Here is a 10839-nt window from a genome sequence, read left to right on the forward strand (position 1 = left end):
ATCACGCTTAAATTGGTTCCCATAAAGTACCTAAATGTTCTCCAGTAAGAAACGAGAAGCCTGCCAGTAGTTAGGGGCTGGCATCCACTAGAAGCTGTATAAAAAAACTAACCCCCTTATTCATAAACGTGTACTAAAGTTACGATGCCGCTAATAATCGTGTGTCTCTTTCCGACGTATTGGTATGATGGAACAAACGATTATTAGCGGCATCGTAACTTTAGTACACGTTTATGAATAAGGGTGTTAATGTATTTCTATACTTGTTTAGTGAATACAATACAATTCGAATCACATCAGCTATAAAGCTGACATTTAAGTACGTCTTTTCTGTGCACCAAACAGGCATTTCTGCGATAATTCGAAGACACCACACACACCTTTATATGTTATCTACTTATTTTATTAGACGTACGTTACATTTTTTCTATCAATTGGTGTATATGAATATAGTCGCCTTACTTACGGAATAGAACAACAGCAAAAAACAAATTATAGATCCACATAGCATAGCGAAATAATACCGATGTCGCAACATGGTAGCATACATTTAAGTAGAAAAGCTTTTGACAGACTAGACGTCTCCAACAGCTTCAAGAATGATACCCAAATGAACTCCGAAAAATACAGCTTGTTGACTCGATCTTGACGCACCACACTGTTTTTTTATTGTCTGTCTCCAGAAATTCACTGCAGCGTGTGAATGCCAGCCTTAACAATTCGGTTATTGCTTGGGTTTAATTTCTTGCTATACACGTAAATCTGCCTTTACTGTTTGGCGCGAGTTCGATTTTAATTCAGTTCTCTGGTGCCCATTATGTATCAGGTTCATATTTCCGTTATTTAAAATATTTTTTAGACACAGGTACTAAATATTGTGACATCAAATACTAGCAAAGTTTTAGATTAAAATTGCTGAACTTCTTCGCGTACTTACAGAGATACCTACTCTGGACTGCACAATAGATACCTACTGGTGATGTAAGATTTATTGTCGGACTCGCTACAAATAAAAACTTACTAGTAGATTACTATGGCACTAGTATTGATGCAAATAAAGTAATAAAACTAAACGAGTTCGTACCGTAAATATTTAAATGTGCCTCAGTGGCACCAGCAATCTAAAATCGCTAGACCGTTTGGCGAACGACTTCCGAAATATATACGCTAATACATTTTCACGAGTCGTTAAAAACTTGTAATTGGTGGAACCACAATTTCGCAACAATGTGTACCGTGTTTAAACCTTCATAAATTTATAATGGATAATACACTAGCCAGTACCATAAAGTTTACTGTACTATTCTAGAAGATAAACGTCCTAATGGTGTTTGTACTACTTATGTAGTTATTACGAACTTCCTTTCGACGTTAGAACACATGATAGAAACTGCCCAGATTCTTGACCGTGACCTGGAAATGGGGTGAACTGACAACAAACTGCAAACTATTTGCGTGAATATACCATTTTCTGACTTGGGTATTATAGGTACTTAATTACCTGTACATATATTCCGCGTAGTTGGTTTGATGTATACTCATGCCTATTGATTTAAACTAACACGATCTTCCCTAATAATTAAACAAGAGTGTACTCGTATACTTTATCCTGACGTTTTGACCATCACATTAGGTGGTTTATGTACGTGCCCAATGCGCGTTCTGCGATACAGACGCAGACAGACAGCCAGCCTGGGTAGTTTGCTAAATATAGCTCGAAAAAATGCTGATAATGAAGATTTTATCGTAGATACTATCGTAGTACCTGTTTGATGTAAAAAGTGCCAAAGCTTGCTAGAATGGGAGCGCTTGGGTCCGACCAGTACGAATATCGTAAAGCGTGAACAGACAGAGGCCTTCGTCTACGCTACCAAAGATACATTAATTGAGTAAGATGCCTAAAATCTAACACAATTTCGTGCTTCGAATTTAACAGGTAAACGAGATGGCGCTGTACAGCTCCATACATTTTGCGGTAACTCTGACTGTCAAAAGTTGACGTTTGACAATTCAGTGACCGAAAAATATATGGCGCAATACAGCGCCGTCTCTTTGTGATGTTAAACTAAGGGGCACGTTTTTTTCATAGACTTTATTTCAATTTCAATTTTTTATTCATAAAATATTCATTTTACACGTCAAATTTATAACAAACAACATACATAGTTAAATAGATACATATTTATATTATTAAGTCAATAAGTATAGTGTAGGTACATTTTGTTCTCAATCATTCAGATTACAATATTATTATTTTTATACTATAGATTTCTTATACCTATTACAAACAATTCTCTTAGACGCTACGCACCCCGCCCTTAACAATCTTCCGCACTCAGTCGCCTGTTGCTGCTATTCTATGTTTAATTAAGTAGGTAGGTACCTACACTACACTCATGACAAATGAAAACGTTTAAATGCCCCTTAGGTACTTACTTTAGTTACATTTATTGGCTAAAATGCATAAGTCGGTAGAAAAATAGGTCACTTTTGCACTGACTAATGACCAGCACTGATCTGAAACGCAGGTGTTGAGTTGCCACTTCAGTTCTCGCCTCGACTGAACAATGGTTGTACGAGTATTAGGTTCACTGTAACGCGTTAAAAGCTATGTGCCTAATTATAGTGCATTGACACGGATGACTAATTGGTGTACACGTACGGGCAACCTGAAAGTCACAGTGTCAAATCGTGAACAACTACGTTACTTTAGGTACAGAACTAGCCATTTGTCTCTGAAAGATCCGAGTTAAAACAATCTTATATACGGATATGAAAATATTATTTTTCAGGAGTAAGTATAACATTTTTTTAAACAACACAGATCGTATAATACAGTCTGTTTGTTATTTGACTGGAACTGTTGTTGTCCTATAATCATACGAAGCAAATTTTTGGAAGGATATCAGGGAGTTTAATGTCTAAGATCGCCTGAAAGCCCGCCTGCAGCGAAAGCCACGAATATCTGCATTCCAGACAAAACAATTTCACCCACGATGGACGCGTATATCGCGTCGGTAGCGACAAAACGTAGGTAACTTACGAGGAAGGTACCTATCTCTTACCTACTTACTGTCGCGCGTTATTAGGAATATATATTAAATATAATACATATGGCGTTTCCTACACACTCCGCGTCTCCGCCTCTGATTTGGCAATGATTATCTTATTTGATAGCTAAGGTACTTTAGCAAAGTAAGGGTATTAAGAAAAATAACTCGGGAAATATGTCTGGATTATGAGTCAATAAAAGCAACCCAAACTGTGAGTCTCGTGATTACTACGAGGGCTGCTTTTTATATATCCGGAAACCGGGATTACAATCTTCTTAAATAGTATATTTGACCTCCATGGTAAAATTTGAACTTTTTTAAGTACTGGCCGGTATATTTTTTCTTTCTTATTAACGCTAGTGTTTTGTTTTTGACGGGTTTTAAATGTCATTTCGCTGCAAGAATGGAACTCACTCGTGAAAATATTCGTGCATAGATCAACTAACTTCAACTTTTGGTGATGAAGCTCCATCTAAAACTACTGTGTATCACTGGTTTAGTAAGTTCAATCGTGGACGTAGTATGCTTACGGACGAAGTTAAGGCAGGTCGCCCGAAATCGGTCGTTGTACCACAAAATATTGAGGCTGTGCGAAAACTTATAATGGACGACCGACATGTTACGTACCGCGAGATAGAGGCGACTCTGGGTATTTCTATGACTAGCATTAATAGCATATTACATGATCATTTAGCTTAGCAGAAAAAAAAATGGTTCGCGTTGGATACCGCACAACTTAACTAAGGAGCAAAAAGATGCTCGCGTCGAATGGTGCAATAAAATGTTAAAAAATATAACCGTGGTGACTCAAAGGCCGTTTATAACATCTATACAGGTGACGAATCCTGGATCTATGCATACGATCTCGAAACGAAGCAACAATCAACGGTATGGGTGTTTCAAAATGAGCCAAACCCTACGAAAGTTACTCGAGCAAAAAGTACATTGAAACAAATGGTGGCCTGCTTCTTCGGTATTAATGGCCATGTAGCTACAGTGCCACTAGAAAACCGTGAAACGGTTAATTCAGATTGGTACACGATCATTTGCTTACCGGAAGTATTTGAACAAATTCGTAAAACTAACCAGCGACGAAGAATCATTCTTCATCATGACAATGCCAGCTGTCATACGTCACGCGAAACAACTCTATTTTTGGAAGGTCAAAATGTGGAATTAACGGGTCATCCGCCGTACAGCCCTGACTTGGCACCCAATGATTTTTATTTATTTCCCAATATAAAAAATAAATTACGCGGTCAACGATTTTCGATCGCTGAAGATGCTGTCGACGCATTCAAACAACACGTTATGGAGGTACCTGAGGCGGAGTGGCAGAAGTGCTTCAAAAATTGGTTCACACGAATGCAAAAGTGCATAGATCATCAAGGGGAATACTTTGAAAAACAATAAAACCATTTTCAGCCGTGTACGTTTGTTTGTTTTTTTGTTTCCGGATATATAAGTAGCAACCGTCGTATCGCTTACAATTACATAAATAAGGAGTGGTTCATTAAAAAAATGGCAGTGAATTATCAAGTATATTTTTTTATTTATTATTAATTATGAAGCAGTTTATTTTTTTCAGTAATCTGTACATAAAATACCTACTATATAATAACAATAAAATTATATTGAGAAATATCAGATTGTATGAGTTTTCTCAGTTTTATTGCAATGTACCTCGTAACTTTTTGTACAACACAATTTGACAATCTTCACCTGCCGTTTTCCACAATACCATACTTGAATTTCAATTTTCACAACTAGTTGTATGCTTTTAGGAACATCATCTTACGAGTAAATTATACCAATAAACTGGAGTTCATCTTCGGTAGTCAGGAAGTCTTTCCAATCTAACCTCTGACAGAGGTTTTTCTATGGGAGACATATTTCTGTAAAAATCGCAAATACACAAAAATGGAAATTCCATGTAACTACCTCAAAGTGAAGTCAAATAAAAAAGGGCAATATCGAACATAAGACATTTTAATAATGTATTAAGTAGCTGATCAAACTTAAAGAAAAAACTATGTTTATGAGAATCACCTCACAAATTTTCTCAGAAGACGCTGTTCAAAAGGTCTTAAGAGGCATGTAATATAAAAGGCGAACACTTCAATTCGCCCTGTTATTTTAAATACGATTGTATTTAATTGTATAGAATAGTATGTACGGATTACTACAAAAATGCGCTACTTGAAAATTATCACTAAATTAAATGAAAATCCACATTAGTGCTGCTACTTTTTTTCTGAACCATTCCTTATGATATGCCTCACTTAGTAGGTATTTATTAACCCTTTATATGTAGGGCATGACCACCATATAAAATATTTTTGTATTTTTTTTCTTATACAGAATTCTTAAGACTAAGGAGGCGGTAAGGTTGAATCGTGTATTTTTGTAAACCTTGACCAAACGTGTACAATGTATTAGTGTTTCCCCTCTTCAGACGTGACCCATCAATAGGGAATACTACGCGAACTCTGCGTAGGGGTCGCCACTACCACAATCCATCACAATCTGGGGGCCTACCGCGAAACAAGAAAATCTTAATTTCATTATCTAACCTCTCTAACACTCTTGCTTGTTCGATCGAGCGATAAAGAGGCAGATAACGAAATTTCGAATTTCGGGAATACTCCCTATTAAACATGAAATTGTCCCATTCATATATTTTAAAGCTATCAATAAATCAACCTCAAATAACACTGATTTATAGACATCGGAAACGTTAAGTAACGGTATTTTTTCATCGACCAACCGTATCTAAAAATTCTAAACACAAAATGCAATTAACTTGTCATTATGTTGACGCACGGCCCGGTCGGTCGGCGCTTGCGCAGGGGTCGTAGCAACTCTAAACACGCCGACCTTCCCTTGTAACCGAGACCTATTGTTCGCTATGTCTGCTGCCTGAAAAATCTTCTCTATTTAATTTCTTTGGCAGCTGCCCCGTCAAGTATATTTTCATTTCGTCCCCGCGTGGGCCGCCCGCTCCTATAGCAGTGACTGACGTTGATTTTTATTGCGTGCACGATCCGATATCGTATTGTTTTATTGGCATTTGCCACGTAAAATAGAATGTGTACGCAATCGTAGCTCGTCAGAAGACATTGGGAAGATTTTAATTCTATAAAAGCATTAAACAATGGGTAATCTGGCGAGCATATGGTTTGAAGTCAGGCTTAGTGACTTCAAACCATATGCTCGCCAGATTACCCACACACCTGAGCTCTGTGATGATATTTGTGTTTGGTTAATATCGTTAGTGATTTTACGGCTATTTAGAGATGGGTTTCGTCGATCAGTGAGATAATGCATTCTGTGAACTGCTTTTATGTACGTTGCAACACAATGCTTTGGTAATCAGACTAGATGATGTATCAAATACGCTTGTTTTAGATAAGTTTATTTCAATCTCTGAAATATTTATTTAAGCCAAGAATATTGCCCTTAAGACATAACTAACCGAATTGAGAGATTGACAACTCTCACGAGAAATAGGTCTAGACTACGCGTTAAAAGTATGTTCTATATTCCCTAATAGTAAGCTCAGGTAGAACAATTAGGCTCTGACAGATACTTTAGAAGGCGAACTGTGGAGACATCTATAATACAAAGAAATGTTTACACATTTCGCTTTATTACAAAGGAGCAAGGCGCAAACATATATTTTTCTACTCGTCTACTGTCAGATTTGGTATACCAAACTATAATTGCACACTTTTCATGTATGAGCTCCCTCACCACTCAACTATAATATTAATTTCGATACGCTGTAATAAACTATTAAAAAAAGGCGAATCTCGTGCCGCCGCGCTCTCATAGAAATAAACGGTTGGGTCGCGCGTTTATGTCTTCCGTACTACATTTTTGTGTACTGAGATATTTACCAATTTTCATTAATTATTTAGATTTTATAGTAAAAAATATTATTTTAGATGACTCGTTGAAAAAGTACTGTATACAATAGTGATATAGTCAAGCTTTTTAAACCCGTGCCTTACTTAGGCAACTCAGCAAGCTTCTTTGCCTAAACACTGAGTACTCGACTGAAAAGCTCTCATATCACGATTGTATGAAATTATATTGACGTCAGCTGTACCTTCACGATAATAAAGTCACGATTGCATAGATATACCTTTACAAACCTTTATTATATAAAATTTCGACTCCTCGTCTTACCGAATCGCTTGCGTCATTGCATAAAGCCGTTTACATAATGCAAACGTAACGATTGATTTGAAAAAATCGTAAGAAATGCGGTGACGCATGCGCGGATAGTGGCAAGCACAGGAGCTACTACTATAAAACTCGTCTACTCGACTCTCAATTAGGTATTTCTCAGAATAATGTATAGCCTAGATTCGTACAAGTACGAGTATATCTAATCAGGGACATAATTATACTGATCCATCTGAGTCGTAGTTTCTGAGCTCAAGCTATGGTTCGCGTCAAGCGAACCAGAGATCATACCGAGGACATAGAAAATTGAAACGTCGTTATGTAGGTACCTCTCTATCTCCATATTCATGTGATAGTGAGGCAAATAGACAAACGAACAAAATGCGCGAAACAGCGCGAATGCGGAGGACGTCTGTATTAGTTTAATCTCCAATTATGCATAGTTGTTAGTAATCACGCGTCAAATATCTTGTTAGCTATTTGAGTAAAGTTCGGACTAAATTATTTTCAACGTGTTGATAAGCGTTCGCGAGTTCACGGTTTTTTTTTTTTTTGCTTCACTATTGTAAGGATTCTTGAACTTCTTGAAAAGCTAATACTTGTTATTAAGTAATAAAATGTTATAAAATCATTTTTAATAAACTCACATACCTGAAAATATGTATGAAATGCATCTCATTCGTCACCCAGAGTAGGTGGCTGCAGATCTGTTGAAACGAATCGACCGCCATTATTAAAAATGTGATCTTACTCGTGCTGTGCTCTATACGACATTGTCTAAAATAGTCACTTGGCGAGTTGGCGACTATCATGCATATTCCGTATTTTCTCTAAGTCTAAATCGGGCCCTAGTCTCAATGCTGCCGATCCACCGAAGGTTAGAAGTGGCAGCCAAAACCCTCTATCAAACACAAATCCCATCTATTCAGATGTAATAGCGATCTTGATATGTTCCGTGTCTCCGGTGCCAAACAATGAGAACACATTTCACGACAACACGTCTCCGTTGCGACAACTTCAGGCGCTAGAGAAATATAGACGCCAGGTGCAATATGTGGACATTCAGGGGCAATACGGCATGTATCATAAAATACCGACAGTCAATCTTGTCCAATTCTAAATTAAAAATATCACTGACTAGCCGGTTGACAATACCGAGCGACGTAAGAGCCCTAGAATTTAAAACGTAAATCCATGAGGTCAAAACAAAAACACGATCGGCCGCAATAACTTTATCGCGAGACAGTCAAAATATACTCGTACTACGATGTATTTAATTTTGTTTTAAGATTCCACGGATTTGAGGGATACACACATAAATTTTTGTTATATACTTATAAAACAACTAAACAATCAGTAACATGAAAATATAGTAAACTACAATCAGAACAGTTTTTCTAAGTCTATTCTGGATCGTAGATAAGTCTATCTTATAGGAATTTAGTGCGCAATATGATGGAAACAGCTCTGAATCCTACGATAACCTAGAGCCAGGATGTTTCTGGCGTTTCTTACTGGTGGCACGGTGACGCGCAGTCAGTGCCGGTACAATCAATGCCAGAAGGAATGACACCAGTGTGAACATGCTCCCTTATGAGCTTATGACGGACGTAGCAACTACGCCATGCGTACACGCACAGTGCACGCTCTCAGCCCGCACTCGCCGCTAATGACATATTTCTGGCAATGACGCGCCGCCATCAAGGACATGTCACAGCGGCTCTATTTTCTCCCGACTATTCCTGAAAGCTTACATTGTTTTATTTCAGTCCCACCACTGTCCACGGTACCGGGAAGTGCGTGTCTATTAGCGGCCTTACGTGCTTAGACCGAGGTTGAGGTGGTAAAAATAAACTGTGCAGATCTCAAATAGACACCACAATCTTATCTCATCGCCAAATTTTATATAATAAATAGGCAAACTATTGTTAGAGTTTTTTACATTATTCCATGTTCAACTTACCCACTAATCTATTAAATCTTTTATCAACTATTGAATAATGCAGAAGTCAAGATGCGTCAAATGTTTCTCACACTTGGATTTACTCCAGGCTATCAAGTACTTCTGCTGCAGTCAGCCACTTCATCACCCTACTCCTAGCTCCCTAACTCAACCCGAGTACTAATAAAGCACATATGAAAATTATCTCAAGGTTGAATAACATGATGAGCAGGTACAAGAATGTGATTAAAATAAATTCCCTTGGAATGATCACGGAAAAATAATAACCCGATAGAGTCCATTTTACGACATTGAGTGAATCGAATTTTGCGTTCAAAGCGTCATACTATTACGGTTATTACACCAATTACTGCAAGTACCGAAACTTACCATATTACGAAAATTCCTGTGTGAGGAAAGAAGTTGAAATTACACTAGTTATTAAATTACAGAATGACTATAAACTATTTGAAAATTGAACTCTTATCGTTTTTCCCCTGAACCCAGTACTAGTTTCGATACAGTTTCGAGAGAAAATGAGTTTGTTTCGAATTGCGGAAACCAAAGTGTTTAAGCTGAATGGTTTTAAAGAGTGTTTGTTTTGTGTAAGTGGTGGAGGGTGATTTATGTCGCGGCCATTACGCCGGCGGACGTCGTAAGCTGCAGCTCTCAGCCGTGTTGTCCCAGTATTCACACTCATTAATTCGGGGGCGTTTTATACTTCACGATTGTATATGGTTAGATTTATACGAGACCAAAAACCGAGACGATTGTCTAAAGCCTATTCAAGTGTTTGTAGTGTCGTACTCCCTAATATTAGTGATAAGGTCAGCCAGAGCAAATGCAATTACTTTAAAAAATACAAGAAGTGAGTCTGGAACTAGTGCCACTTCTACCATGCGTGAAGTCTTATGATTGGCGAAAAGGTGCCATGAATACATGCGGCGGAGCATTTTCCAAAATAGTATTATAATAAGGAGATTATTCGGATGTGGAGTTTGTCTTTAAGTAATTATTACACCACTCAATTAGGATATAGGCATGTATCCATTTAAGTTTAGCATTGGTGTAAATTATTGTTGGTAAACCTTAATATATTCAAAAAAAATGTTAAAAATAAATATTTCCACTTCAAAAAGTTTAACGTAACTGGAGCCATATAAAATCACGAACTTTTTATACACCGTGGGCTGGTAAAACCCGACAGATTTTAACCACGCATTCCTGAGGTCATGAGGAGCAAAAAAATTTTTATATAATTTTTGGGAAAAATCGGCAATAAAAAAATTTATCAGACAAAAATATTTTTTTTTTTGCTTTTTCTTCACACGACACGTTATTTCTTCTTTCATCTCGGCGAAAAACAATTAATTAGTTACAATGAATAAGTAAAGTTTTTGTTTTATTTACACTAAAAATTGCGAGTTTCTTATAAAACTTTTATGTCTGCCAACAAGTATATCTAAACCAAGTCACATACTAACAGCGTCGCAGCCAAAAAGGAGTTTTTCAGTAAGTTATTACAGAAACAATTGTTTACATAAATTGTCATTATCTCTAAAGCAAGACCGATTTCAGAAAACTTTTTGTGACATTTTAGTCTCTAAAATGCGGTCAAGAATACATCCTTAAAATCCGTCGGGTTTTATCAGC

This window comes from Cydia pomonella, chromosome 9, assembly GCF_033807575.1.
Source record: "Cydia pomonella isolate Wapato2018A chromosome 9, ilCydPomo1, whole genome shotgun sequence".
Classification (NCBI taxonomy): domain Eukaryota; kingdom Metazoa; phylum Arthropoda; class Insecta; order Lepidoptera; family Tortricidae; genus Cydia; species Cydia pomonella.